This window comes from Balaenoptera physalus (genome assembly GCF_965194825.1).
Source record: "Balaenoptera physalus genome assembly, chromosome: 4".
NCBI classification, from domain to species: domain Eukaryota; kingdom Metazoa; phylum Chordata; class Mammalia; order Artiodactyla; family Balaenopteridae; genus Balaenoptera; species Balaenoptera physalus.
This window is the reverse complement of record NC_138891.1, coordinates 8,180,195-8,187,449: the sequence shown is the minus strand read 5'-3', so window position 1 is coordinate 8,187,449 and position 7,255 is coordinate 8,180,195. Positions and strand designations below refer to the sequence as shown.

General features: G+C 41.3%; 1 pseudogene across 1 annotated transcript; it reads left to right on the top strand.

Annotated features, from left to right (window-relative positions):
- Nucleotides 1-1,551: 1,551 nt before the first annotated feature.
- On the top strand, nt 1,552-4,295 carry LOC309659495 (actin, cytoplasmic 2 pseudogene; annotated as a pseudogene). Its single transcript has one exon. The product of its transcript is annotated as an actin, cytoplasmic 2 pseudogene (transcript).
- Nucleotides 4,296-7,255: the final 2,960 nt, after the last annotated feature.

Sequence of the window (7,255 nt, the reverse complement as noted above, 5' to 3'; positions counted from 1 at the left end):
TGGTCTACAGGAACAAAATAGGAAACTGATAGCAAGGAACAAGGGAAAATGAAAATTGAGTAGATAACCAATGGTATCTACTACCTATTTATTTGCATAGGATCCTAGTCGACTGAGTCTGCAGAAAGAAAGTCCTTAAGGGTCTGAAAAAAGAAAAAAAGTGAGAATGGATACTTATCAATCTTTCCTGTTTAGACTGGTAGCCACAGTGGCTCAGTAAGCATTATTTGGGTGGTTTAGGCTCCAGGCTTCGAAGTGTCAGTTCTCGCAATATGACTTGTTTTCACTGTTAAGACCTTTCAGTTCTTGGTGACATTGTTGTCTCATTTGTAGAACAGAATGAAGCCCATGAGCTTGGAGTTTTAATAAATTGATATTTTCATAGGTGCTTGAGATTGGAAATTATTGGTAAACATTAGTGAGAATTATTTATGAATGAGGAATATTCATTGCATATCTCTTTATAACTTTATACCAAAGATAATGGTAGGGTCAGGATCAAAATATAATTTCAGTGTCTTTAATTCTCAGCACAATTCAGAGTTTGTGATGTGTAGTTTAAAGTGATCTTTAAAAATAGATTTCAATGGCCAACTTAAATATGAATACCTTAAGAATATTACTGGTAGTATTTATTCTACCTAACCAACCATCTATTGGGATTTCCATGTGACTCTACTGCTGTTACATCAGCTTCAAATAGTTAAACTGACACCTCTCCTTTCCTGGAAGCCTCTGCTCTTCTCAAGTTTCTTATGTGGTTTATTCCATCACTGTGCACCAAGTTGCTTAGTTTTGAAAATCATGGTTATTCTTGATGACTCCCTTCTCAGCACATTCAATGAGTTGTCAAATGTTATCAGTTCTGCCTTTAACACAGTTCTCATGCTTAACCTTCCTTGTTCATTTCTCTTTCAGGTTTGCAGACTATATTTACATCTGGGGTGATTATCTGGCAGGGGGGGCGGTGGGTAGGTGAGGGTTTCTAGTGTTTGGAGGACTTTTCCGAATTTTCCAGGTTTTCTATAATCATTTATCACCAGAAAAAAATGAATATAAAAACAACAGAATCTGTTCTTCAGAGATGTTAATTCGGTTATTCTCAGTGTCCTTCATTCCTAAGTATATGATGCCTGTATCTGTCTCTGTCAGCATCTAATCTTCTGGAAGGCATGACCCTGGCTCGTAAACATCCCACACAGCCTAGGCATTCCAGCAGTGTTTGCTCAGTTAAATTTAGTTGAAGACTCGCCACACCAGACAGCCTCTGCTGGTCCTCTGGCTGCTCCACGCTGCCGCTGCCTCGGCCCATCACTAGCGAAGAAGAAATCTCTACGCTCCTCATCCACGATCGCCCTGGCACGTGCAAAGCTGGTTTTGCTGGGGATGACGCCTCTTGGGGGGCCGAGTTTCCGTCCATCATCGGCCACCCCTGACAACAGGGTGTCATGGTAGGCTTGGGACAGTCACGTGGCCGATGAGCCCAGAGCGAAGCTCAGCATCCTGACCCTCAAGTGCCCCATGGAGCACGGCATCATCACCAACTGGGACGACGTGGTATGGAGAAGATAGGCACCAACCACAGCTGCTACAATGAGCTGGGCGTGGTCCCCAAGGAGCACTCCCTGCTGCTGACAGGGGCCCCCCTGAAAACTGAGGTCTACCCTGAGAAGATGACTCAGATCTCCTTCGAGACCTTCAACACTCCGGCCGTGTGCACGACCGTGCAGGCTGTGCTGTCCCTGTAGCCTCTGGCCGTACCACTGGTACTGTCCTGGACTCTGGAGACAGGGTCACCCACACTGTGCCCATCTACCAGGAGTACACGCCTCCCCACCCCCGCCCCACGCCATCCTGCGTCTGGACCACGGTGGCCAGAACCTGACCAACTACCTCGTGAAGATGTTCCCGGAGCATGACCGCAGCTTCACCATCACCGCCCAGTGGGAAATCATGCGTGACATCAAGGAGCAGCTCTGCCACGTCGCCCTGGAGTTGGAGCAGGAGCTGGCCACCGCTGTGTCCTCCTCCTCCCTGGAGAACAGTTGCGAGTTGCCCAACTGTCAGGTGATCAGCAGCCACGATAAACAGTTCTGGGGTTCAGAGGCGCTCTTCCAGCCCTCCTCCTGGGTGTGGAGTCCTGTAGCATCCGGGAGATCACTTTCAACTCCATCTTGAAGGGTGACGTCTGGGGAGACAATCATGTACCCCACACCACCCGTAGGATGCAGGGGGAGATCACCAGCACTGTTTCCCAGCAGGATCAAGATCAAGATCAAGATCAAGATCAACCCTCCTCCTAAACACAAGTACCAGGTGTGGATCGGGGGCTCTATCCTGGCTTTCCAGTTGATGTGGATCAGCAAGTGGGAGTATGACGAGGCCCGCCCCTCCATCGTCCACCGCAAATGCTTCTAAATGGACTGACTGCGAGCAGACCCATAGAATTTGCTGCATAAGTTCATTCAAGAGCATAAATTTGCCCTGGCAAGTGTGCACACCTCATGCTAGCCTCATGAAACTGGAATAAGCCTTTGAAAAGAAATTTTTCCTTGAAGTTTGTATCTGCTATCAGCCCTGGATTGTACAACTTGCTGATTTTGACCTTCTGTTTAAGTTAACTGTTCCTTTGGTCTATGTTTAATATCCTGTACGTAACTTTGATTTAAACCTCCAATCCATGCAGCTCCATCACTACCTGGCTGAGGTGAGAACATGTTTGTGGAAGAAAAACCCATGGTCCTGATGAGAATCTGCGAGCCCATGAGTTTCTTGACCTGTGCAGGGTATTCGTGTGTAAGAGCTGCTTATTCCGGGATTTCTTTAGAGGCTGGCAAGAGTCCTGAGCCAGCTGGCATTTGTCTTTGGTGTATGATGGGGTTGGGAAGGTCCCAACCTTAGAACCCATTTCCTTTCTTACCCCACAATTCCCTGCCAGAATACCTGGTGGTCGTTACTTCCCTTGAGATGGAAAATGGTTTGCATTTACACCTATAAATGGATTCATCCTTTCAATTTACGTAAGGTTTTTGTATGCAATTCCCAGTTCTTTAAGAGATGACAACAAATGTTGGTTTTCTACTGTCACGTGAGAACATTTGGTCCCAGCAACATTTGGTCATTGTGAGGGAAATAAAAGTACTGCAGTAAACAACAACAACAAATTCAGTTGATTGTTCGGGTGGAGGTGAACCACACAAAATTTTGTCACTCTTAAGATTAAAAAAATAACTAAAACAAATCCTTAAAATTTTAGTCTTCAAAAATCCTCCAAATGGCTCAAAATTTCAAAAGAAAGAATAAGAGATTATGAGAAGGAAGAGAGAGAAACTTTCAACCTGCTTCCTTTAGAAGTTACCATTAATTCTTTATCAGTTCAAGAATTTATTTCGTTCTTTGTAACTTTCTCCAACTTTTAGTTTAAATCTTTTTTGTACATTTTTCAATAACTCTCCTTTCTTCTCTTGGACTCTGAGTTGAATCATATCATTACGATTCTAGGCAGAAAGTTTCAGAACGGTTGGACATTGGGATATTACAGCATTCAGAATAATTTATTCTACATCATTAGTATATACTGCACATCTACTAAGCCTAAAATTTTGACAAAGTCTTTGACAAAGGCTGAGAGAAAGCAGTTCCCAGAGAAGGAAGAAAAGAAATTTCATTCTAGCTGGCTAGGCTAGATAGCATCTTGATTTAATATCAAGGCCCCCAAATATTGGCAAGTAATGATTTTTGTGTAAATTATACACTTTGATGTGTACAGAGGCTATGGAGCATTTTATATGAAGTAATAATATTAAGTATTTTGATTGAACTAATGACTGCTTAATCTGACATCTAAGGAAATAAACAACACTAAATATGACACACTCACCCTTTATGGGCTTAAATTCTGGGACAGTCCAAGTTGCCATTTTTGCTGATCTCTGTGGATATAAGATTGAGTTACTTTATTAGCAACCACAAGACTTTCAATCTTCAGTTGACAAATTATGTGGCCACTTCTAGAAAGATTGCTCAAGTCTTCCTTATTATTAACCTATCAATCATAACTCTGATTTTTAAAATAAAAGCTTATTTCTTGTTGAATTTTCATTGAAACAAACATGCCTGTTATCAGTTGTGTTCAGGGACTCACATCTTGATAGATGACTAAATGTCTCTCCTTTCCTTGGATCCTCTCTCCCCTTCTCAACTCTCTTTATATAAGAATTGTTCCCATCAGATGAATGGCTTTGAATAGCAATATTTATATATTTCAGTGGCCTGTAACAACATGGTTCTTTTTTTTTTTAAAAAAATGCTGGTATAATCAACGAACAAAAATCACATAAAAAAAAAGAAAAGAAAAAAAAATGACACACTACTGTTGATTATAAGTTTTTAACATTTTTAAATACTCAAAATACCTGCTTTAAAAGAATGACAAAAATTGAATGAAAAATGGACTGATTTGCATGGTCAGGCCAGTGGATACAGAGAAGGCTTCAGCTTCTGTGTTTCTCCAACTCTCTGGTGTCTTGGTGAGTCTTGGTGAGCCTATGCTTGCATGTAGCAATGTAAATTGAATACAGGGTAAACTGGATTTGAATGACTCTCCAGCCGGACAAAGCAGTTTTCTCTTTGACCACTTCAGTGGAAAAGTCATAGTCAAATCAGTTGGTTCCTGCAATTTTTCAAAAGTTGCAAGAGCTTTTAATACAATTTAACAAAATGGAAGGGAATGAGAGAAAGCATTCTCTCCCACATACACTCAAAATCTCTTTTCCTCTCTCAGGTACAAACACTTGTACAAATACAAATGTTCATTTGCTGTTTTTATTGTTTTAAATAATAATAACTAACATTTACACAATTCTTACCAAGTGATAGGCAATGTTTTATCCCCTTTATATTATATATAGGGGATATGTAAAGTATAAATTTATGCTACATTTATAAATATATATATTATAAATATACACTATATTTATAAATATATATATAAAGTGTAAATATACACTATATTTATATATAAAGTGTAATATATACACTAAAGTGTATTATGTATTAGTATAAAGACTAATCTTCATGCAACCCAATGAAGTAACTGTTATTATCCTGCTTCGTAGAGAAGGAAACAGGCAAAGAGATATTAACTTACATCCTCAAGGTCACACAGCTGGTAAGTAGCTGGTGGGATTCAAATCCAGGCATCTACACCATAGTGTGGGTTTGTGAGGTTGATGTGTTTCCCTTTCCCTGTTGTAGCCTTCTTGAACGTGAAGACTTCCTTATTCAGCTACAGAACAGAAATGGCCCTGGTTTCAGAGGCACTCAGGTCTAGATTCTGATTTCAAACTCTGAGAATTCATAAATTATTGTAGACTGGCTCTCAAAAAAATAAAAGTCCTGATTTATAGTTTTACTTGCTTTCCATGATGTGGATACTTCTGACGTGACTGATTTTAAGTTACCCGTAACTTAACAACTGGCTTGCAAAATTCTTGAAATTCTAATAATCAGCTCTTGCAAGCTGATATGAGACGGCTCCAGCTGATGGAGAATCAGCAATTGAAGGGTGTTGTTCAAACTCGGGTCACCATCATCTAGAACAGTGACATGAGGCGGTTGCTCGTTCATATTTATTAAATTAAGGAATGAAAATGCCTCAGCTTCTCATACTCTCAGTTCGCTGTATCAGTAAAATATTCATACTAGTAGTATCAGATGGATTGCTGAATGGATCAAATGTTAGCTGAAAAAATGTCTGCAAAACGCCCAGCTAAATGCCTGGAACTTAATGGAACATACATGTTCATTCCTGTCCTTTTGGATTACTACTCCTTGCAAAGTGTCTTCTACTTAGCGGGAAACGAATGAGTGAATGAACAAGTGAACAACTGAATGCATTGGTAAGGAGCATCAGTTTCAGATAGAAATGGGTGACCTTAGTCTTTATCAATCAACGTGTAACGGAGGGAAGTATGTGGCAGCGTTCACGTTTTCGCGACTTCACCATAATTTTAAATGTCCCTCTTGCCTTAGCCCAGGAATGTGAATTCAAATGCCAACAGAGGCCAAGCTGTTAAATGATTAAAATGTGCTCAAGGGGAAGAAAGTTGGGAATAGATGGCATTAAAACAAACTGAAGATCACACACTCACCATATAGGCACACACATTTAAACAGTTTTAGACTTCTGTGTGAGCCAAATAAAACATGTCTTGGACTAGGTATGGCTCATGGACTCCCAGCATTCCACCTTTGTTTTTGGAATGATAAAAAGCATGGACTCTGGGGACAACACTGGCCTGATTTGAAATCTGGTTGTGCCACTTACTGGCTAGTGGTCTTAAGGCAAGTTACATAAACACTCTGGGGCCATATCCAAGGGGTGGAAGTGACCCCCAGAGACTCTAGCAGCGACCAAGAGTGAGGCCAGGCATGCATATGATGAACTCTTAATCCCCAGATAACTCCCAAGCAAGAGGTAGGGAGGTAGGGACAGTTTTACTTGACCCTTTTTCTTCTGCACATCGACCAGGAGGAAAACATTTCTCCATGCTATTATTGGAGACTCTCTAGTACAATAACTGGTTCTCAAACTTGGATGCGCATTAGAATCACCTGGAGAGTTAAAAAAGTGATTCCTGGATTCCAAGCCCTGCACTTTGATGTAATCGATCTGGGGAATGGCCTGGCATCAGATGATTCTAACATGCAACTTCGATTAAGAAACACAGTCTTGGGCTTCCCTGGTGGTGCAGTGGTTAAGAATCTGCCTGCCAATGCAGGGGACACGGGTTCGAGCCCTGGTCTGGGAAGATCCCACATGCCGCAGAGCAACTAAGCCTGTGCACCACAACTACTGAGCCTGCGCTCTAGAGCCTGCAAGCCACAACCACTGAGCCCACATGCTACAATTACTGAAGCCCGCGCGCCTACAGCCCGTGCTCCACAACAAGAGAAGACACTACAATGAGAAGCCCGCGCACCGCAACAAAGAGTAACCCCCGCTCACCACAACTAGAGAAAGCCCGCGCACAGCAACGAAGACCCAATGCAGCCAAAAATAAATAAATAAATAAATAAGAAATCAACTCCTTAAAAAAAAAAAACAAAAAAGAAAGAGAAACACAGTCCTAAAAGATAGGAGGAGGAAAAAAATTTTATGATTTTCAGGGGACGTTATGTGAATTACTTTAACGTACCTTTACAGCATGCTATTTTCTTTAACAAATGAATGCACAAAGGCTTTCCACTGGAC